The 24,125-nt window shown below is 40.4% G+C and overlaps 1 protein-coding gene across 8 annotated transcripts in view; it reads right to left on the reverse strand.

Moving 5' to 3' along the window:
* Positions 1-24,125, reverse strand: part of LOC106495814 (teneurin-4-like) — a 315,416-nt gene that overhangs the window by 209,923 nt on the left and 81,368 nt on the right. For 4 of the 8 annotated variants that reach the window (XM_067314406.1, XM_067313916.1, XM_067314063.1 and 1 more), the window contains exon 2: positions 12,857-12,999. The exons of 3 other annotated variants lie outside the window; for them this stretch is intronic. The gene's annotated coding sequence lies outside the window, so the exon portion shown is untranslated. Of the gene's footprint in view, positions 1-12,856; positions 13,203-24,125 lie in introns of those variants that run through there. One more of the 8 variants, XM_067313988.1, reaches the window with a different exon arrangement.

The following is a 24,125-nucleotide window of genomic DNA, read 5'->3' on the forward strand; positions in this document are numbered from 1 at the left end:
TTTATTGCAGTCACAGAGTCTGTATACAGTTCCAACTGAATTGCTTATTTATCTTGCATTTTAAATTCCCTGAGATTTTTCATACAAATAAATATCATACGGGAAGAACAATTCAATTTATATTCAGGGGGGTTCTAAAGTCACTGTAATTGAATGATAATTTGCCGTGAAGCACAAATGTCAGTCCTCATGTTTGCCTCTTGACCTGAAAGGATACGGCTAGTGAAAACGTCTAGCAGATAATTACTACTAGGCTAACCCTGAAGGCTTGGCTATTATTCACAGGTCAATCTCTCTAAGATAATTCCCAGGATAATATTACTGAGGAACACATTCCCCCTGCATAATGCAACACCTGCCTCTGTCATGAGGACCCAGGGATGGGCAGCTGAGCTTTGCCTCTGCTTTGGTCTCTTTTTTAAGCTTTCTTGTAAGACAGAGGATGGAAACAGCAAAAGGGGGGAATAAGGGAAATATCACCTTGCAGTAGAGAACCTGGGGAGACTTTACTTTCATTATTTATCAGGGCTAAGACTTCTCACAGAGTCTGTACAGATGGGGGGCACACAAATTCTCATGTTCCTCAACAGGATCAGGTGTTGCTGTTGGAAAAGGCATGAGACTGGTCTGAATAGACAAATGGCTGCTAGACAAAAAGCACTAATAAATGCTTTCCTAGAGCAGATCATCCTCTTCTGTGCATATGAATACGTACATCTTTCACCATTAAAGCGAACGTCCCTGTTAGTGCATTTACAACACTTGAGAAGTGATATGTGGGTTTTCTTGTTTCTCTTTGTAACCCATCAGTTCAAATGCCTGGAAACCTTTTTTTTTTTTTTTTTTTTTAATATATATATATATAAATTCTATTGCAGATGAACAAGAGGAGAAATAAACCAGTTGAAACATCTCAGAGGATCACTTAACATCATTCCTGGTCCTTTCTTCGTCAAGACAAATATACTTCCAGGACCTGGGTATAGCAGTCGGCTATGATGTGCTGTATTTTAGGCAGGGTCAGTATATTCCCTCTGCTTCTATAAAACCGCAAGGCACGTGAGCACGCACAGAAGACAAATCAGGCTGTAACAGCATACTGGGGTTAGCCCCAGTCTGCTTCCTTCCCCTCTGGATCATAGAAATTTAGGGCCAGAGAAGATCTCAAGGGGTCATGCAGTCCATCCCCTCGCCCCAAGGCAGGCTTAGCTACAGGGAGGTCAGGCTTGACAGACGTTTGTTTAACTGGTTCTCAGAAACGTCTCATGATGGAAACCCTACAGCCGCTGCAGACAGTCTGCGCCTGGTCTCCACTCTTCTCTTCCCCATGTTATAATCCCACCCGTTCTGTTGTAAGACAAGAAGCAGGACAGAGCAACATCCAGAAAAGGTATGACGGGGAAAAAAAATGTAATGTCCTAGGGAGAAAATGGGGGGAAAAAAATAAAACAATCTACAAGAGTCCCATAGGTTGTTTAGGATTTTGCAACTCCGAAAGTAGCACTGGAGGATGGAGTTCAGTGGGCAGAGTGCCCAGTAAGAATAATAATTAATAATAATTACACATCTGGTCAAAGGTGAATGGTGTAGTGAGGTTGCATGATTAGTCTGGACAGCAGCATAGAGAAGGGAATGTGTAAAGGTATATAAGGGTCTTAATTAATGCCACTTATAATGCTATTAATAATGTATGATTAACTATTTAAATATTAATACCTTTTATTACTTTCTCTTATTTTGCCACATTGCACAGAAGGAAAAAGGATGATCTCTGCCTATACTATATTACATATAAAAGTTACTGGTAGATTTTCAGTCTTATATTGGAAGACACATAGGCCCTGATTTTCTGATTCAAATGTTTATGAATCTCTTTAATTTCATTTGTATTAAGTTATGCCTTTCAGCAGTATAACTAATAGAACTGGAAACATCATGCTTACTTACTACTTTAATTAGTAGATTTTAAATATTGATTTTTTGCTTTACTTCCAATTTTTCGTAGAAAATGTGGATAAATAGACTAGTTTGTACTAGAGTAGCAGCATAGTTTGGAACAACTCCAAAAGATACTGGTTTAAATTGGAAATAGTTGGGAAAGGGGAAATCAGTTATCAGTCTCGAGTTGCTACTGCTGTAACTGGAAACAACTTTAAAAGTATATTTGGATAATTCATATTATTTTGCCAACACTTTGAAGTTACACTTTCCTCCCTCATTTCTTAAGTCAGCAAGAAACGGTTATTAAAGACATCTCTTAAAAAAAATAAATAGTGAAACTGTCAAGATGTGGCTTTGAAATCTTTGAAAAGACGCCTGCAACGTATAATGTGCTATAAGCACATCTATTAAATCACGGCTCTTGTGGTTCTAACGCAGAAATACCAGAAAAGAATTCTTTTCACACAGGATCAGTAGCTAGACAATAATGGGAAACACTTGGGCAGAAGGTAAAAGTTGGCTAAAGCAAGCTCCTTTCCATCTGCTTGTTATCAGCACTTATAGGAGCAAGGCAGGTGACCCATAATTTTTTTTTTTTTTAAATGACAGACTTTTGTTTGTGACTGTGCCATGATGAAGGATCTCGTTTTAACTTTGTTGAGATATTGTCCAGGAGTTCAAAATTAAAGAGCAGCTATTAGTAAAGAAAAGAGGGTTGCTGGGAGAAACTGGAATGATTTTGCCATATTACAAAAAAAGAAAAAAAAAATGTTTGAAAAGAGGGTCCCCAGAGTTTGCCAGCCATTGTTCTGCTAGAAAATGAAAAGCAGACTGAAATCAATAGGAGAATTGACCAAGTCACTTCCCCTGTCCCAGGTAAATGAAATGCAAAGAAAAATGAAAAGCACTGGAAAGACAGTCGAGAGAAAAGCTTATTAGGGTGTACAGGTAAGTCCAAGAGGAAGAACGAGACCCTGAAACACACGCTATTTAGTACGGGAAGGCACAAACCGAGGACTGGAAGGTACAGCTAAAAAACCCACAAAAAGGCGCAAATATTTAACCGTGAACGCACTTGGCCACTTAAGCATATTAGTGATAGGCGTGGTGGGATCTTTATCTCCAAACGCCCTCAGTGCATCTCTGGAAGATAAGATTTACCCACACAGAAGTTGCTGGGCTCCAACTGGGAATGAATGAAATTGTATCACCCCCCATTAAACAGGAGGTCAAGGTGGAAGAGCTAATGCTTTCTCTGACCTCAGAAATCTCCGAAATTATGAAACGATTAGATTAGGTTGCTGAGCTAATTGTTTGGATCTCTTGGAATTTTTCTGTATAGACTTTTTAATGCCTTGTTTATGAATTACTGTATTTGGGATAGATACAATAATTGACATTTAGTTATTTTCCAAGACATAGATTTTCTGCAAAGAAGCTTTTTTGTAGAATTTAAGTACTGATTGGCATTCACTAACTACGATGTGACAAAAACCTTTGAAATCCCTTAAAGCCATTCTCTACTCTGCATCTTCTAAATATTTTGTCAAGAACACTACTGAATTGTTAAATCAATTAAATATTTGTTAATTAACTACAATAAAGAAAAAGCTTATGTAATTATAAGTGAATTAAAAAATAGAATTATTATTAATACTAAAGATTGGCACTGTTCCCAGAGCTGTAAGTTTAATTTTATTTGCCTTTTTAAAGCTAAATTCCTTCTCTGCAATCCATCCAGCAAATTTCTTGATGCCTGTTTTATCACCAGGGGTTCTGCAGTTGTAGAAAAAGTAAAGTGCTCTTGCAGAGATATGCGGCGTAGCCCAGCCAGCAAAATGCAATGATTTGAAATTCTTTAATGATCAGTCTCTAGGATAGACGTTTCACAACAACAACAAAGGAAAAACTGAACTAACACAACTCTTTAAGAAATCTAAGAAAGTCAGGACAGATTTCACATGAGATTATATTCACAGATGGCCTACTGAATCTCTTGGCCAAATCTGGCTGTATATAAGTTTTTGCACTAAAGTTAACAATGAGACCAACCTATAAAGTTAAGACTTTGAGCTAGAATTTGAGACTGCTTAGTTACAGGGTTTCAATCCATCTGATCAAACAGATCAGACCAAACCAAATTGGTTTTCTTGACTGTCCAGACTAGTTCACCTTCAAGGCTGATGTCTCATATGGTCTCAATGAGAAATGAGAGGGAACTCCACTTTTGCGTTGCCCTTGACATTTAGAGGAGTCAAAGGGTTTGAGTAACTATTAATTATTGGCAAAGGATTTTAATTCATTCTTCTATGGAGCCTCATCCTCGGTAACTGTATTGGGAGTAATTTTAAGGACTGAAATATCACAGTTTGGCTTAGCCCTCAGTAAGAGAACTTCCCACGTTTTGACAGGGAAATGAGATTCAGAAAAGTGCAGACAGGGTGCACTAGACCAGATGGGTGGATAATTGAGCGTGCCTAGGTAGGACTATTTCAGGACATTTTTAAAGCTTGCCTCTCTCTTGAGGGGGAGTGGAGAGTGGGGGAACTGATTTGTCGGCATGAAATGAAAGCATGATGAGACCAAGTAAACTGACTGCTTCGTTATGCTGCATGACAAAGCAGTGCCTGATTTCTCAATATTTTCTTTTCAAGCTGGCATGTTGCACATTTTAGTGATGGCCCATACACACCTTCTATTGCTAATGCTACCAAAGTGGTTCCTCGCCTTCCCAAAGGAAGGGCTGCAGGCAGCCAAAGGAGCAAGATGTTGGGTCCAAAGAACAGCGATTAGTCAGTGGTGCAGAGGAAAAGGTTAACCACCTGAGCTGCTGGGCTTAACACAGGTGTAACCAAAGAGCTCCGGTTATGCTGAGGGTGAAAGTAAGGTGATGTAGCACTTTGTTTTGGCATAATCTGTGCATTTATTAATTGAAAAGCAGATGGAGAATGTGGGAAGAAATTCAGCTGCTCTCTTCCTTCTGCCCCCACATTCAGGCTCTCGTGGTACCTGGCGTCTCCTTATGTTCTCCCTCATTTCAATGCCGGCGTTGTTCTCCCTGCTCTGTTTCCTTCTCTTTTGGTTGCTTTCTGCCTTCTCTCTCGCCCTGCTTTTCTGTGCTGACCCTGACCCTTATTCTGCCCCTTCTTGCTCAGATCTACTTTTTCATTTTTTATTTTATAACTTCAGTTCTCTCGAGCCTCCCTTCCTGAATTTCTGGAGGCCAGCAGTGCTGGAAGTGCTGGAAATCTGGTGCCTTTCACTTTGCTCCCTGTCTGTCTGCAGTATTAGCGTATGAATCTTGATGAAATAAAAACAAGAAAACCTGATGATAGGCCATAACGGGCCATGACTTGATGCAATTAATTACTAATTCTGATTCAGATTTGTGATGGTTTCCAACCAATAAAATCCCAAGGCCACTTTGTCCTTTAGACATAGTCATGTAGTGCTCTTCTTAACAACAGAAAAAGCACGTGGCTGCATGTATTTCCTTAACAAAAGATATCTTGTCTTGCTAAAAGCATCTTGGTCTCATGGGGGCTCTGCTAGGAAACCTCTCTACAGCCCAAATATTCATCCTCAGCCCAGCACTTTTTTGCTAAAACAATTGGTTGGCTGTGGTTTAAATTATTATAAAAAGGATCTGGAGCTGAAACTCCCAGATGAGATGGTAGGGATGTTTATTCCCATCATTGCTTTCATACAGCAGGCAGAGCTGTTGTTTCAGACTTTAAAAGACCAAGACTACATTTCTTTGTATATATAAAGATATAGATACACCTCGGTCAACTGAGAAGACAAGTAGTTACCCATATTCTTAAACTGATACAGCACCCAGTTTTCAATTAAACTCATTTAAAATGTCATAACTCACTGCACCTTATTTCCCTTAAAACAGAGAAAGAGCAGCAACAGCACCATAAGGCATATTTATGCAGGTAGCCAGTTATTTCCACAAGGAAGAGAGTCGTATCTTCACCAACAAGGATACAATGAAAGCACTGCACCTCTGAAGTGCAGAGAAGCCTGCGGTCAGGAAGCACTAACCTCAGTCACACCTGGAAGTTTTTCTGCTCAAACCATAAAGGAATCATCCGCTTATTTTACAAAGTATAAACTTCATCAGAAATTCCTAGGGCCACCATGACCACGCTAGTCTCAGCTGCACCTCCACTGGCTTGGTATCAAGAAGTTGAACACATGAGTGACTGTTACAGAAAAATGTGTTCTAGTTTTCACTCTGAAACCCAAACCCATGATAAATTCCCCAACTTAATCTTTTCTCACAAACTTTGACTCTAGCTGTTTTTTTTGTTTTTATTTTCTTTCTCCCCTTGACTCTCTTGAGCAAACAGGAGACTGAAAATTCATTGTTATCTACCTCTGCTCATGCTTAAACCTGATGAAATTTTAAGCTTTTACATTTTCTTGATTTGGGTGTGCTTGTGTGTATTTGTGTGTATCTTTAAAGACCTACATTTGGCTTTGAGACATCATGTTCATTCACATCTCAACTCAAGAACAAGGAGAAGAGGAAAAATTGAGCTAAGAACCTCCCAGCAAAATGCCTGTCTGGACTTTGATATGCAACTTTACATTGCTGCAAAACACATGCAGATTTTATGCGGGAGGAGCCCATCCTTCAGCCTGGCTCACTGGGCATCAATATCGCAGCAAACACAGCACGCCATATATCACTACACAGATCCTGAAGAACGACACCTGTTCGATATCAGTGTTCAATCTCCTGAGTTAAAAACGTATTCAGGGAGTTATTATTATTTCATAAATATGGCTTATTATTCCGGCTGGCTGTAATGTTTGAATTTAAAATGAATCCCTCTATCTTGCATGAGTATTGATGGAAAACGCCATCATAAAAGGTTCCATTGCACAGGCTGGTAAGAAAATTGTTTTCTTGTGCATGATAATTATTCTGCTAGAGGAGATATTCAGCAATCCTTTGGACTGTCTTAATTGCTGACGGACATGCCCACACTTCCACAACAGCCTGTTGGATTTACTTAAGCGACATCTTTATGAACACCTACTTTTTTTTGAGTTTACCAGTGATTTTGCATGCCAGCTAAAACCAGGATGCAGCATAAGGAGGCCCTAATGATTATACCATACCTGCAGTTTTTCTGTTTACAGGAACACCTCCAAATGTAAAATAACATAGCTTCACGTTTCATAATACAGTGAAATGGAAATGAATGACAAAATCAGTGGGAAAGATTGCTGTAGACTTTTATGCATGTTTTAAGCCTGATTATTGGAATCTAATATACATATAACCAAAACCTTTCTGTCAAATCCTTGAAGATTGCTAACAAGACTATAGCTGTTTAACAGAAAGAGAACTTGGAGTGTCCAAAGGTCAAATATCTGGTTATTTTGAGTTTGAAGCATTGCAGAGAATATGCACATTAATTGTCCCATGATTCTAGAGTCTGCAGAATCTTGCATATGTTTTGATAACACCTTAATAATAAGGCAAATATGATTCTGAAAAGTGTCCTCACAAAATACTCCAGGATCTTTTTGCACACCCTTCTGCGATCTTTTATCTTGCTTTTGCCCCTTGTACCCATTAATGTAGATTTTGCAATTTTTTTTCATTTTTATCATCCAAGAAACTCAAAGATCGAAAGAGCACAGTTCCACAATATCCTAGTGAAGATACCAGCTTGGGATTTGTTTGTGTCCCTCCAGACAGATGCCAATTAAAAAAAAAAAAAAAAAAAAAGGACTGATTGACAAGTGCTCTCAAACAAGATTTCTTCAGATTATTTTATGAAAAGGACACTGGATTTCATTAAATTCTGTTTCAAAAGCCATCCACATTGAAGAGAATGCATTCAGAGGAATTAACTGTTTCTGTCCTGCAGATCACGTACCCAAATTGTGAGTTCACCTTCTTGTGGCAGGTGGCCTCTTTCCCTCTTGCCCTATCTGCAGCAGGAAGATAAGAGGCAAGTGGAAAGGTCTTGCATCCTTATTATATGCAAAGAATAAAGGCATTCGTACAGAGCTGGATGCTTTTTTAAGGACCAGCTTAAAATGTATAATTGCTTTATCTGCTGATACAACGAGCATCGTGCTATCTAGGCTACACAGGTGGGGGAAAAAAAAGAAAGTGCTCAGAAAACTGCTTAAAAAATCTTTATATTTTGCAAACTCCACAGTGAGCCGTCTCACAATGGAAACTTCCTTAACCATTTCTAATGACATGACACTTTAAATCACTCCTACCAGCTGGAGGCCACCAAAGTGCAACAAAAGTTGACACCTCAAAAGATTGTGGCTCAGACACGTCTGCTGTAAACACTCTTCACCCCAAATCTGTGGAATATGTTCTCTACCTTTGACTCGAATGTGGTGATCTGACTCAAACAGCAAGAATGGATTTGGAGGGGACGAGCCACCAAAATTGGCACGGATGTAGATACAAAGAGGACTCTTCTGTGTGCCAATCTTTTCAGAAGAGTGGCCCAGAGAAGGCCTATCCGGCCACCTCGATCCAACTCCAGTAAAACCTAAGGAGAAAATGTCTGCAGCTACAGAGATGTCTTTGGATGACGATGAAGATGGCATTCCCACATTTTTGTATGCACTTTCTTCTTTGGTCCTCTCCCTTCCTCATCATTTTCTCTCACTACTGCCTCCTCTTTTCCTAATTCTTAGAATAATCAATATCTGATAACCTTCAGGTTGAAAAAGTTCAAACAATCTGTTTGGCCTTTTTTTTTTTTTTAACCATCTTCCACCTTTTATACAATTTATATATTCAAAGACTGGTAATGACAGGGACTTCAAACCTCGTGCTATCACAGCTGCAACTTTGCTAATTCCATTACAAATATTCCATTTCTAAAGACATTTTTATTTTGTAGGAGAACTCTATGGCTCAGTCTACATAATGTAGTAACCCTGACAGCTTTATATCTGAGGAAAAGAATTACTGTGCACATCAGCAAATAAGTTTTTTCTTGTCCCAACTGTAAAAACAGCATCAGCTTTATTTGCCAGTTTTGTGGCATCCTATGTCTTCCCCAAGTCCTTCTGATAAATTATCACTCATGTCAACCATGCACTATAGAAATGATCCATGGCTGATGAAACAGGTAGTGTACTTTAATATTTTCAGCTAAGGACAGGGTGCTGGAAATCAATGTATATAGCAGAGACTGCAAAGGTCTGAGTATATCACTTTTTCCCATCCTGGGCCCATTCTCTGGAAAGAATGTATCATGAAAAAATAATAATTACTAATAAAAGCATGCAACTCTTAAAGGGTATTTTTCGTCTGCTTATCTCATTGTGCTTTACAGATATTGGTCAGTCTCATTAATTTTGTTGTGTAGGTGGGCACGATAGAGCAAAATAATTTTTCAAAGCCCCCCTTGTAAATCTGAAGTAGATGTAGGATTACCAAATCCCTTCCCTGCGGTCTCTGCACTAGGCCACACGACCTCCCTTAATTCAGCTGCAGAGCAGAATCCACAGCTGAGATGTGCTTATAGAGAGAATAAGTCATCTGGGATACAACGTGTGAACTGTGTAAGGGCACGGTTGGATGATCTCCTCCGATCATTTCCTCTGTGCCCCTTTTTCATAGCAATAACTGTTGATCCTGACACGCAGCAATAAATAGCTTTATTTTTGCAGTGCATTAATCTAGCAGTCTGGATACCATGAATTACCACGTCTCAGGTGACGGGATGGTAACTGACAGTAGAAGAAGGAACTGTTGGGTTTTTTAGTAGGAACTAAGAAAAATGTGTTAACCAGTGATCATCGGACCACTCCTTAATACAAGGAACCAAAACACTTCCAATGAACATAGCTTCTACTGGCTTCCTACCTAGACGTGCTCTGTCTCCTCACTGAAATTCAACAGTGTCAAGGGCTCCAACAGCTTTAGAAGCACTGTTAATAAAAACGATCAGTTACTGCCGCTGTTTCTTGCCTTTGTGAACCCCCCACTTGTAGTAAGCAAAACAGATTTCACTTTTACAGAAGGTCTTTCAACCTCGAGGTCTTTGAGGACCTGGCACCAGCAGAACAATAGGCTTGATTCAGTGGATGCCCTACAGGGGTTCCCTGTGTGTTTATTATGGAAGTTCAATGTGCCCAGTATGCAACTGAAGATTATTTTTCTTCCAAAGGCCAGGCTTGCATGGAATTCTGTTAATTAAAAGGCACTGCAGAAATGTCAGCTATTACTCTGTTACTACATAGCATCCTTTGTCCTTCACATAATGATTTTAAAGTGTTTTGCAGACATCATTTGGTAGAATAATAAGGTATTATTATTGAGTCTTTATGTCTCCTATTGTTCCAGGAGCGTTGACCTTGCTTCTCCAGTACAGAGGTCTGTCTACCAGGCTAATCATGACGATATCTGAGTACCTCAGAGGAGATCCTTATGTGGCAACATTTCTGCAGGAACTCAGAACCAGCCAGACTTACTGATAAGATCCATTTATTACCCTTGTGCATTTCTGCAAGGTTATAAACCAATTCCTATTTCACATTTAAATCCCATCCTGGCAGCGTGTGAGGAGATGTGTGGTTCTGATAACCCAAATTTCCCCAAGTTCTTGGAGCTGGTGTGATTTGCTATCAGATAGTGTAACTGCAGAGAATCAGGATGAATGGGTCCTCCAGTCACTCTTTTCCAGCAGATACATAGTACTGATTAATCTTTTTGAACTACTGAATCGCTATGGGAATAGCTCTTCGTTTATGCCCTTCACTTTCATTTGCCAGTACAATGTATTAACAGCCTATGTTTTAGCCATGGACAACCTGTTATTAGCACATCTTCTCATAAATAATTTTTTTCCTTGACTGGATGTGTATTATAGACATATCTATAAATATCCACACACTCAGCAGGGTATATACAATACATCTGGCAGGGAATGGTTACCCCCAGCACAATACCAATTTTTAATACAACCTTGGCTTATTTCCATAGCTGTCAGAAAGTCTAGGTTAGGTTGATAAGCTTCCTAAAAGGGAAAAATACAGTTTGTGGCAACTGAGTTTTGTCCCTCTTGTTGCTAGTCCTGCTACTTATGAGGGCTTTATCTTCCCGGGAGTGGGATATTTTAAGAGCTGCTGAATGACTTATGATGCAAAAGCTCATTTTTGGATATATGGAGATATTTCACAAAATCGTCACTATCCTTTGTGAATCTGAATGTCCGAGAGGTAGGCCAACTGCTCCGTTTTACACCTCACATGCTTTTCATTACTTTTGTTTTGCAAAAGAAAATCAGATCATCCCACTATTACCTTGCCACACTTTTCTTTTGTCCTGAAAAACCTTATTTCCCCCATCTAAGCCCATATGCCTGGGCTGGTTACATGGATGCCTAAGCTGTAGATTCTTTTATTGAAACATCTCCAGGAATGCCAAAAGGAAAAAGAAGAAAAAAAATGTTTGATATAATGATATTATTGCTCTACCAATCTCTCCTGAATCAATCAGTTACAATGGGAGATCTAAACAATATTTAAAACCCATTTATGCTAATAAAGACATATCAACAACAGTCTCTCTGTCTCTCTGTTACAACGTGTGTGCTCAAATCTGCAAGAATTCAGACTAGTCTCATTACTATATAAATGCCATAAGCTGAAATACATAATTGCAGCTCGGACCAACGGAAGAATACAAGCATACACTTATTGTTTGAAACGAAGAGACAATCAGTACATACTTGAAATGCACATATTTTGAAGTCTTATCTGAAAAAAGGTATTTTCCTGTGCTGGACTTAAAAAACAAAAATTGTATAAGAATTTTAGCCCAGTCCTTACAAGTCAGGCCATTCTAGGTCTTTTTTGTTGCTGCTGTTGATTTGTTTCTACACTTTTAAGTGTGGAACTTCTGACTGGAAGTTCTACTAGTAAACTTAACTGTGTTTCTGAACCTTTTTATATGGTTTATTAAAGTCTTGCTATATGTAGCATTTTAAGACCATTTCAAATTTCTATTTTTTTTTGTCCTTTTTGAAATACTTCACCATGTGCACTCATTTGGAATACTGAGGTACAGTACTCTGTGGCTGACAGGTTTTATTTGCTATTTGTTAAGCACAAATAAGGAGAAAATGCAGTTCTATGAGGTGTCTTATACAGAGTCATTAGATGAGTCAGAAGTAGCAGATCCACATGATATTGGTAAAATCAGTGGTGATTGTGCTCATTCAGCAAGAGTGTTGGTGGAAGTACAGATAAATTTGTCAATTTGGAAGTCAAAATACAGTCTGTACTCGCTGGGAAAAAAGAAGTGTTATTTTTGTACTAGGAGTGTGGAAAAGTAAAAGGATGAATTTTGATGGGTACTGCATGAGCTGGAAATGTTGGTGAGGCACAGAGATCAGAGGCTCTGTAGTCAAGAATAAATTAGGCTAAGCGGTATATGAGCTTCCATGAAATTATATGTGGGTTATTTCTTACACTTTAAATGAATTTCCACAACAGCAAATTAACATGACAATGTCATTCATTCAAGGTTTATGAACCTGGGAGCATTTCTGGTCTTAATTCAATCATTTTCATTAAATCTGTTGTTAACAATACAGAAAATATATGTATATATTTCGAATGATAACTATTTATTAGACAAAAAAATTAAAATGACATTGGAAATATGGCTTCACAATTTTTGCTCTGTTTATTCCTTTAAAGAACAGCAAGGACAGAATCACAAGAACAAAAATAATGCTTTATAATATCACAGGAAATACTTAGATTTGTCAACTCCATCTACGTATAAATGTACACTGAAAGCAAATGATAAATATATGTCCAATACCCATAATGGATTAATAGTTTTATTTTTTTTCTCTCATTTTTGCAGAAAAATAAGTCTAAAAAATGGTAATATACTTACATATTTCAGATCCTCATTTGTCTAAGAATAGAAAGCACTCATGTCATGTGTCAGAATAACTCTGGCGGTCTCTTCGCAATCCCCTTTTTGTGTTCACCATCCACAAAAATCAGTGTGCCACTGCAGTGGTCCAGCCATTCTCACTACAGAAAAGGAGCCAGGTGTTGCGTGTCAGAAAAGACTGGCAGGGATTTGTTAAGGTTATTTGCATGGCGGCTGTCAGGATATTCCTCGCAGGATCCTTCCTAAGTCCAAAGACCCAGAGAGATTCCCCCTAATCGTGAGCACTTAACCAAAAGCACCTACATTAGCAGCAAATTCTCCCCAGGCTACTGTCTCAACAGGCAGAAACTGGTATCTAGCTCTGTGTCCACACTGATATGCAGAAATGGATATCTATCTCCATATCTACAAGACACCCATGTCGAAGCTGCCTTCCCATGCTTTCATTTCCATGGGAAGAAAATCGGGGCAACCAGATAAGAGTTATGGCATGTTGCAGGCATGGTCTTATCCCAGATGCTCCAGGATCAGCACATAGGGCATGCCACCACCCATGCCTGACTGCATGGTCTAAACATGGCCTCAAAGGCTGCATAAGAAGCTACTGTACACTTAATCTGAGTTGCCTAAAGTTGAGTGCAATGAAATTGAACCTAAGTTAACATGCAGACTATGGAGAAATAGAAAATACTTTTTTCCATGGGACAAAACTAATAATAAATGGTTACTTTTATTTCCTCTCCTCCTTTCCAGCTTATTTACTTATTTTAAGACATTACCAACATTGTAGTTTTTATAAACTTATATTGGCCTTGTTCAAAAAATAGAGGAGAAAGAGTGCCCTGAGCTGGACACCTGGATAAGTCCAACAGCTTCAACATACCCAAACAAATGACTAACTCAGTCCCACAGTCCACATCCTTCAGGCACTTTCCTATGTAATTTTGTAACTTCCTGAACATTTTATTAGCAACTCTGTATTTAGTGGGGAATTGAACACAACTCTCTCAATTTCATAGACACTTGAACGTATATATAATTTTACTGTGAGGCATGTTTGGGCAATGTCACTCAGTTTAGTGACAGCACTCATGGGTGTAATACGTTGCACAGTGGTGAAATTGAGCCAGTATATGACCTTGCTAAAGGCCACCAGCTTCTGACAGGTCACAGTTAACATGCCCTTCAGTGCTATCAAACAATAACTTGAAAAAATGTGGCTGCAGATGTAAGACACAGCTCAGTTCAATTTCCCCCTCAACAAACATCTAGTGCCACTGGAGATGCCCTTGTTATCCCGACAGTCCTCCAGATGCTACTCAAGACATGGGTTTCCTGCAGATCCTCTATCTTCTTCAGTTTGGACATCTCAAGTGGCTCTAGATGTATTACAAAATGAAATCAAGCACTAAATAAATCACAGATTATATATGGGGCGCTGAGTTCCCAAACCCACGACATTACCACTCCCCATATATAATGCCCACGCACCATCCCTTCCCATAAATACTGCTTTAGGGAGTGGATAGTTACCAGGATATCTACATTTCCATTTTGAGCACTGCTCAGGCATATGCATGAGTGTTGGATCAGGGCTCACGTGTCTTTTAAATAATATCCTTGTCTTTTTTTTTTTTTTTTTTTTGTAAAAATTAGAGCAACAGCAATTCCAAAAAGCTGTTATGTTTTGATTGTTAGGAGCTGCCATAAATGGATTCCAGTAGAGATAATGCTGTAAATGTTGATCATATTACAGGTTGGCCCACCTACTGTCACTTCAGGAAGCAGAAGTTTAAATATAAATCACCTATTTTTAACTGGGTTAATATTAGAACTGAAGGAGGAGATGTTCAGCTGGGGTAAATAGTAGCTTCACTGCTGTAGGTGGCATTATGCTGATTTAGAGCGGCTAGGGAGCTGAAACAATATATTGTTTTTTCACCAGCAGCTCCACTAATGTATTTAGAATATTAACTCAATAAGGAAAAGAAAAATGAGGAAAAAAAAAAAACAAAAAAACCCCCAAAGGCTGAGACTTTTCAAGGTATTTGGTGAGTTCTGACAAACTTCTGTGGTTAAATGAGTGGAATGTGCGTCTTTGCCCATTAGACTGCTTCAAATCCCAGAACTAAAATTTGCATGTTAATAACTATGCATTTTGTTTACAATGAGCATATTCCAGATGTAATTAAAACCAAGAAGATTGTTACTGGGTACCTCTTGATGATACAAAATTTATATATAAAAAAAAAGGCATGAGACATTAGATCAAAGTACTTTTATATACGCCAAGCAGTAATTTATGTTTTCTTCTTGAAGCTGCAGCTCCTGGAGTACTGTGATTAAGTAAGATAATTATTAAAAATAGAAGCAGAACTGTCAGATCTTGTTACTAGAAAGGAAATAGGAGCTCCATATTTGAAAGAAAAATAAAGAGAACAAAAATGCTGTAATGTTTAAAACTCATGATTCTAAGCAGCTTAAGCTATCTTAAGTTATTGAATATTCCTGAGTTGGGTATTCATTTTAGGTTCCTACTCCATAATGCTTCAGTGCTTGGACTTTGTAACACTATATAAACAAAATTACAAAATCTAATAAGTTTAACTCAAGGAGAACCTTACTTTTTCTCCAAAAATCCAAGTAAAGGAGCCAAAGTTGTGTTTTCTTTTTATATGACTTTCTCGATCTTTAGCTTAGGTGTTTAAAGACTCCATAAAGAAGCATAGCACAGAGTAAAGCATAAGAGGTCTAAGACTATGGGCTTTGGGGAGATTAAGGACTGCATAGCTGCTCACTTTTTGTTACGTTAACCTGTCCCGGGAAAGCAATTCCCTCCGCAGCCCCCCATGCCCAAGCCCCATAAGCCGAGACATATGGCAGTTCTGCGATACAGATAGCACATTGCGGCAGTTTTATTGATGCTGGGACTGCTCCTTAGCTAAAATAAGTCTTCTCAGCTCTGCTACGAATTGATCCCATCGACTCTTGGCGAAGGGAGAGCAGTCATAAAGGTTAATATTACCCTTACAGTCAGATGCCTGTTCTGAATTGCCCTCTGGAGGTGCCTCCCTCCACTGACTTTGGGGAGATTAGATGATTAAAATTAGGCTAAAGCTAGCTTCTGTGCCTCTGCCAGTTCACTGGGACTGATTTATCGTAGCTGTGCAGCGGTCTTTATGAACCCGTGGCCCATAGTGCTCAGACATGACTGTAAGAAAGACCATCAGAGGGAGCAACAAGAGTGGTACAAATTGAGGATGGCCACCACTGCCTTCTCCTCTGCTCCTCCTTCTGCACGTTCAGCTCTGCAGAGCCACCCATCGCCTTCGCCGGCCTCTCTCTGCCCCGCAGGAGGGAGCGGCGGCAGGAGGCAGCATTATTCCCGCAGGCTGCGAAGAGCGCTCACCAGCAGAGCAGAGCCATCTGCCTGGGAGACTCAGCAAAGGTTCATGCACCGGGGCTAAAAACATGCTATTTTCCTTCCGGCTCCCGCTTGGCTAACCACGGATGGTAACCGTTAAAACAACTCAACGTCCAGATCTCAATGTTTGCACATGGAATTAACGCGAAATTGTTAATTAACATGAATTCCCCTAAACGAGACAACCACTCGGCATCTTGCGATGCGCTTTAGTACCAAGGGCCTTTCAAAGGGTTTTCGGCTCAGATTCCTGGCCCAGGCACAAAAAGCCTCGGTTATATAACACGGCATCGCAAGAGCGCAGACATGCAGAGATCGTTTCGTATTCACTGCTTCCCTCCCCAGATGTCTCCACCCCACCCACCAGTTTCTCTCCCAGCCTTGGAACTGCAGGGCATTTCATTGCAGCTTCACTGGCTTGTGTTTCCCTCAAAGCAGAACCACAGGACCTCAGCTTCTCCCTCGAAATTTTGTCTCCTCGGGTCACTTTATTATACCCTCTCTGGCCTCAGAGCCCATCTTGCAATTGCAGACCCGCTGCAAATTGCAGTTTCAAATGAGCTGTTAATTCATGAAGGCTAACCAGGCTGGACCCACCAATGTTCCTTAGACACATTTCCTTTTTGTTCTGTCCCCGGACTTTGGTTCTTCCTCAATCAGGTTTCAGCCCATTTTACAGAGCTTAACACCACCTGCATACTTTTTTTTTTTTTTTTAATCTCCAGCTTTCTGCTGCAGGTTGCTATTTACCTAATCTATCTTCCTTGAAGAATTATGATCATCTCTAAAAGCTGAAATGTTAGCTATTGAAACCCTTGGGTATATCCACAAATGATTATGTAAGGCTGGAGGCGCTATGCCAGATAAACTGACGATAGAGCCATTTATCATTAGCAGGAACAGGCACATAAATCGGCTACAATATCAGTATCATCCTCCAGCATTGACAAAATTCTTGTTGATCCTGAATGTACCACTAGAACATCCTTTATTAAATGAGATGAATAATACTGAGGCCAAGGGTCACCCTGCTTCAGCTGAGAAAGCTCAATTATTTATGGACACTTCACTCATTAAGACACCTATATGTTGCCAAGCCTGGTAAAGAGAGCTTTTTGGTCTACTGAATAAAGGTTATTATCCTACACATACAAATCTTCTGTATCAAGAAATCAACAACAGAGAAATGAAAACATTTGAGCTCTGCAAAGCTTCTGGAGGGTCCTCAAACACTGGACTAGGTTGTCGAGAGATGTAGTGGAGTCTCCACTCTTGGGAATATTCAAAAAATGACTGGACACAGCCCTGGCCAACCCGCTCTAGCTGACCCTACCTTGAGCAGTGGGGTTGGACCCAATGATCTCCAAAGGTCTTTTCCAACCTCAATTATTCTCTGATTCTGAGTCCTTAAGGAAAAGCCAAGCACGTGAATTTCCAGGATTCTGTCCCTGGCTCTTCCACATATTCACACAAAAGCTAAAATATTCATGATTGACCCCTGCTGCCCGCTGCCTCACCTTGGGAAGGGGAAACTCAGCTTGAGAAACTTTGATGCTGATTTTCTTAGATACTCAGGAACTGGTTACGTGCAAAAGGGGAGTTTGCTACTCCATTGCTTAATATTTTACCCTCAAAATCCACTGTAGTTCTCTGTAGTTCTCTTCAATTCATTGAAGTTCTCTGTAAAAGGGGAACTGCCTGACCTCTTTGGACAGGTTTTATAATGTGTGCATCAGACTGTACAGCTGCTAGGTAAACATCGTGCATTATTTCTGGCACAGTTGAGTAATGGCTTTGTGTGACACCTTTGTCACCTTGGTTGGTCCAGATGCAGTGATACAGTCTGATAGTTCTGCGTCAGGATGAGGAAAGTAAAACACTGGTAAGTTTACTAGAATATCTACCACACATTTCAAGTAGTGAAAACAAACTATTTCTTTCAAATGTGATTTTCATCTACTTTTACTTCGGTCAGCAATAAATGGTTGTGACCCATTTCAGTGGAGGAAGAGCTCAAAAGTACTACTCCTAATATCTCCCAGGGCACCAAAAAGCCCAGTGTATCAGAACTGGGTCAGGTCCATTTTGCCAAAGTCAATGAATTTTTGCAGGAGCACTCAACCGAATCGTACATTTCTACTCGGTTTCCATGTGTTGCTACCATGGTTGCACTTGACACACAAGGAGTTTGGGGTTATCAGCCCCTCCCTCCAAATGATTTGTTGACTAATTATGTACTGATTCTCTCAAAAATGGCATTCTTCTCCTCACTTTATCACCTGATCTTTTGATATTAGCAAGAAAAAACTTTATTGCTTTTTCTCTCTCCCCAGGGGGCACTTTGGGGACTTTTTCTTGGAATGCTAGAAAACTTCCTCCGAATTTGGAAAGAAGCATTTTGTTTGCACACACACTGCTTGGGTATTTTCAATGCTGACACTATATCAGGTTGGCAAGAATGCTTTATACCTGTGCAGCCAAAAGAACCGGCAGATGGTTGGTGACAAAAAAGAGCATACCATGGAGCTGCAGGAGAATCATTTCAACAGATCTGGGATTTCAGAGCCTGAAAGGCACAGTGCAACAGCCAAACCTTAGCGTTGCTCAGCTTTCAGCCAGAAGCAAGGCAGGTGCTTGAAGCATTTGCCAAGATTCACTGACTCAAAAGGGCTTAGTCTCCAAGCCAGAAGTAGATCCGACAAATGTGTTTGGGAGGCTCTCACAAAGAGATCTGAGGGCGACCTCTTGGTGTAGGACAGCACCTCCAGCCTGGGCTCTGTGGTTCTTTGATAGTGAGAGGACAGGCCTCTCCAGTGTTGTTTTTTCTATCACAACAGGCAGCAGGGCAGCCTGTGAGTACAAGGGGGAGCAGTGAGCACCCAGTGTCACCTGCAGTGGTAGGTGGAAGCGGAGGAGATGTGCTACCCAGCAGGGCTCCTTTGAGCACGGGTCCCCAGGAGGTGGCACATCCCCAACCGCAGCACCCACCAGCCAGCTGAGTTTGGTGCTGGGGGCCATATAATAGGAGAGAAGCCGCAGTGCTGCAAAAACACATGAGACATAACTCTAGCCGGAGGGGATGGGGAGGAGGGAGACAAGATAGTTGGGTTCAGGATGTTAGATCTGTCAGATCTGGATTGGTCCTGTTCCCTGCCTGACAGCTTCATATTTCATGTCACCCTACCTCTAGCAGGCAAGTGACATACTTAGAGCTCTGTCTACCATCTGAACTTCTTAAAGAAAAATGTTGTTTTCCGTATCTTTCCTTCTTCCAGTTGCTGGAAGAGAGAGGAGGAAAAATACAAGTCTTTGCTCCTCACTGTTAATTTCTTTTCTTGAATCTTCTTCCCTTGTGAACATTTCCAGTACCTGCCTCTGCTGCTGCTCAAAATTTCCCAGGCTTCAACGACAACGTATTGACCCGAATCACAGTTCCTGTTAAGCAATAGTGAAACCATCCCGGATATGTTGAGCTTCCTTTTGCTACAAAAGAAATGAACTCTAGCAAAGATCACTGCAGCTAATCTGTCTTCAGGCTCAGGAAGATTCTTCTTCACCTCTGCATTTCAGAAGACGACCTTTATCAGATGTAAGGCCTACAAATAAGTTCTGACTGTGTAGGGCACACTACGGATATAGGGTTTGATACACAAATGTAACAGCTCTCCTGCTACCATACATCAGCCAGCACATCACTGATTCAATGTCACGGAAAGAAAAGCATAAAGGAGAGAGAATAAACAGAAGAACTAGCTCATAACTAGCAAATGGGGAAGAGGAGCCCAAGTAAAACAGTGTATGCTGAGGGGCCAACGGAGTACTGTGGAGTTAGTCTCCCTAGAGGAGGTGACAGAAGCCAGAGGAAATATTATGTCTCTAAATGCAAACATCGTCCGAGAGAGATGTTGCTGCTGTGCTCAGGCCAGGAAGAACAACAAAGCTCTTTGCTGGGTAAAGGACCGGGATTGCTGGTGTAGGAAGCGCTGTGCACCCTGATGCCCCAGGGTATCAAAGTCATGATCAGGAGACGCTGAGACCCGCTCCAGCTGACCCTTCCCATAATGGGGGCACCGAGCGCATGAATCAAACCTGAGATTTTAGGTCTCAGAGTTCAAAAAAGCTACCGGAGGTGAAATCATTCCCCTCCTTCCTCTGCTTCACATCCCCTCCAAGAACAACGCCACAATATTTTTTCTTTCTGTTTTACTGAAATCACCTGGGGGTCAATTATCTTTCTAGGATGGAAACCATATGCCATTTCACATTCTTGCATAAGGCTAAGCCGCATATGATGAAACGGATCAATTATTTCTTGAGGGAAAGAGAGGAGAGGGTGAAATCTAGCCAGAAGTTAACTTTCTCATTTGATGACAATCTAATCCAAGATATCAGACACATGCAGAAATTTGCATGCCCACAAGGAACGCGAGAGAAAATGCTGCTTTTGTCATTACAAACTGAAGCTGCATGGGGAGCATTAATGTAAACAAGCAGAAAAGTGCCCTATCTAACACTGGTAAGACTTTTACTATGGGAAGGCTGAATTATTTCAGTGTTCCATGTGATTTTTTTTGTTTGCAGCTTGCAGACTGCTTTAAACACAGGAGATACCCCGTTGATATAAAATCTGGCCTGCTGTGTGGATTTATAATTCTCACTTCACTTCAGTGCAGGAATATGCCCCTCAAATGTTGGGCTGAATTTGTAAGCTATCTGGCATATGAGGTTGGTTCTTATGACCGTGAATGGTTTTCCTTCAAGCTAGAATCTGAGTGTTTTATGCTGATCTGGCAGGGACAAAAGAGAAGAAGGAAAAACAGACATGGAATCACTCTGTTGATTCTCACACTGGTAAAATTCCATGCAAACAGAAACTGCAAGTGGAAATAAGAGCTACAGCCACAGGCAAATGGCTGTAGGGAAAGCACAATTCAAGCTGAGACCTGTTTACAGATAAATTCTTGGTAACTCCTAAACCAATAACTTTGTTGCCTGTATCATTTCCTTTCCTTGTCAAAGAGCAACTTTCTCTTTGGCAGTGAAAAAGAATAACTCTGAGAACACTCAATCCACAGCTTTGAAGAGCTTAGCTTGTACCTAGAGTTATATTTCAATACAGCTATACTTCCCCACCATCTAGCATTTGGAAAGCGTATTGCTGAGAAGAAATAGGCACGCAAACACACACACACACACACACACACACACACACACACACACACACACACATAGATGTCTACTGTTCGGGCTTCAAATAACCCTTGCAGAGAAAGAGGGGTGTATATGTATGGGTGTGCACGTGTGTGGGCATGCATGGGAAAGCAAAGTCAGCTTTATTTTAACTCTGAATCCCACCTAAACAAAGATCCTAATGTTAGCCGCTGGAATGAGGTAAGAAACACGATCATTCGGCCCCAAGACCTGCCTGAAACTGCAGTTTCCGTAGCCCTGAATGAGTAGCAGCCAAAGTGAGGGCGATCAGATGAACTGCATTTAGAAGTGATGCAGTGAACTGGTACAAGAGGAAAGTGCTTTTAGTGATCAATATGAAAACGGGGGCTTTCATCTAACCACAGGGAGAATGGCAAAGGAGAATTTGGGCAATATAATATGGGATAAAAGGGCAGATAGCTTCTTATTTTAATCTAGAGACTTAATGATGCTTATTAAAGGGCTGTTACTTGCTTTCGTAAAAGAATTATGGCCTTAAGCACTTCTTTCCCTAGAATGAATGGCCTCATGGGGAAAGACACCTTTTTTTCTTTTTTTTTTTTAAGTTCCCAGTCCCTGCTAAGGAGGTGTTCCTTTGTGTTCTGTATAACTTTCACCAAAACTCATCAACTCATGCAACAAGAAACTCACGTGCATGTTTTATATTTGAAGTCCGCTGCCTCTTGCCATGGGCAATGAAATTCATCGAGCAGCACATTCGCGCGACAGCACTCAGGTAATAAGCTGTTATGATTTGATTCACATAACAATCGTTAAGATTCGCAACAAGTTGTCCAGTGCTTGAGAGCTCCAAAATAGCACACTGGCTGTATGTTTAAGAAAATGCATTGGGCCAAAGTGAAGTCTGGAGGAGATGCACTGAAGTCAATGAATTTCCACCAGGAGTGAGCCGGGCTGCACGTGTCTGCTGGGGAAATCTTTATACCGCTGCAGCACTTCATTATAGCTGTCATTTTGTCTACGAATTATTGCTTCCTTGTCAGATATACCTCCTCTACTACTTGAAAACAGTCGTCTGGGGAGTAGGCCAGCAGCAAAACAAAACCTCCTGGAGGTTAATGTAGCGACAACAAGAAGAAAAGGAGCTGGCCCACCTCTTAAACAAGGGGGCAGAACCACATGGTACTCATTCAGCTACAGAAATCAAATCTGTCTGTATCTGAATACAGCAGGCAGCACTTTTTTCTGGCACTGGAAATCAACACTGTCTTTTGAACTCGGTGTTACTAGTTTTTTTAGACTACGTAGTGTGGTTCACAGCCTTATAGTTCTGCAGCAGTAATCAACACAGACAATTCAGAAGAATTAGTGTCTTATAAAAGAAAATCTATTCACTTGCTTTTCAACTATTGTTAAGAAATCCCGTGTGGCATTTGAATATAAGTATACAAGGTGCTGATTTCCCTACAGTTCAATAAAGAGACATGGTGCAGAGATATGCCCTGGGAGACAGAAGTCCAGAGCACCAAGCTGCCCTTCTTCTTGTTAGATGATTTCATTCCACTAGGATAAATCGGCCTTTTGTGGGGAAAAAAGACCTATTCTTATGCTTACTGTAAAATAAACCATAGAGCATTAATTTAGACATAGTTATAATCATATAGTTATAATAGTTATAAATATGTGAGTAACAATTTAGATATAGTTATAACAGTTAAAATAATAAATAAAATGGGCCAAATCTGTGTTGCTCCTGTATTGCTCTTTAAAGTGTATGTCTTACATGTGCAGATATAACTTCTGTGCTAAACCTAACTTGCATCCAGAGGGAGCCAAGCAGTTTAATATGTAGATTTACATATCTTTACAACTGTAAAATGGGGGAAATGTTGTGAGGTTAAGTATTTTGAGACATGCTTAATGCAACAACATTCTTATAGGAATTAACGCGGCTTGGAATCAAGTGATGATCAAATGAATTAAATTAAAGAGCCTTCCCTCTGCTGCCTTCCCTGAAGAGTCATTTATGAAACAGAAAATAAACACAAAAACAATCTAAAATCATGACCAATCACCCCAGGAAAAGTTTTACACTCACTTCACACTACTAAGTGGCTAAAAATCCAGAGCAACTGCAACAGAAAATCAGATCCAACTTTACTGGAACGAATTGTACTTTGAATTATGTTGGTGCAGTGCCACAGAAGTCAATGGGATATGACCTTCGGAACTAATGAAAGAGGTCCACTACATTTGTCCTAGTCGGCTTGGCTGCAGAGCCGCTCTGCACAGCCTCTTGTTCCCTCTGTTAGGATAAGTGCAATTTGTTTGTTTAAAATTTAAGCTGATGAATGTGAGAGGCGCCCTTTAACAGTTAAATCTTCCTGGTAATAAACACACTGGAAAATGTAGATCAGAAAAAACGAAAAATGATGTAACTTGAGGAACACCGGTCCTTCCTCTTTGAGATCTCTATTTAATGGGACAGATTCAGCAGGCGGTGTAGGAGGTGGGCAACTGTTTTAGAGCCAGTAGCATTGCCCAGTCGGGCCCTAGTTACTGCATATGTGACTTTAGAGCAGCCATGCAGCAAATCCATATCCTTTCCCTTCTTCCCATCCAGATCATGTCTGATCTGCCCTGCACATCAGAGTCGGGTGAAGAAATTAC

The sequence above is a fragment of the Apteryx mantelli genome, chromosome 1 (assembly GCF_036417845.1).
Source record: "Apteryx mantelli isolate bAptMan1 chromosome 1, bAptMan1.hap1, whole genome shotgun sequence".
Taxonomy (NCBI): Eukaryota; Metazoa; Chordata; class Aves; order Apterygiformes; family Apterygidae; genus Apteryx; species Apteryx mantelli.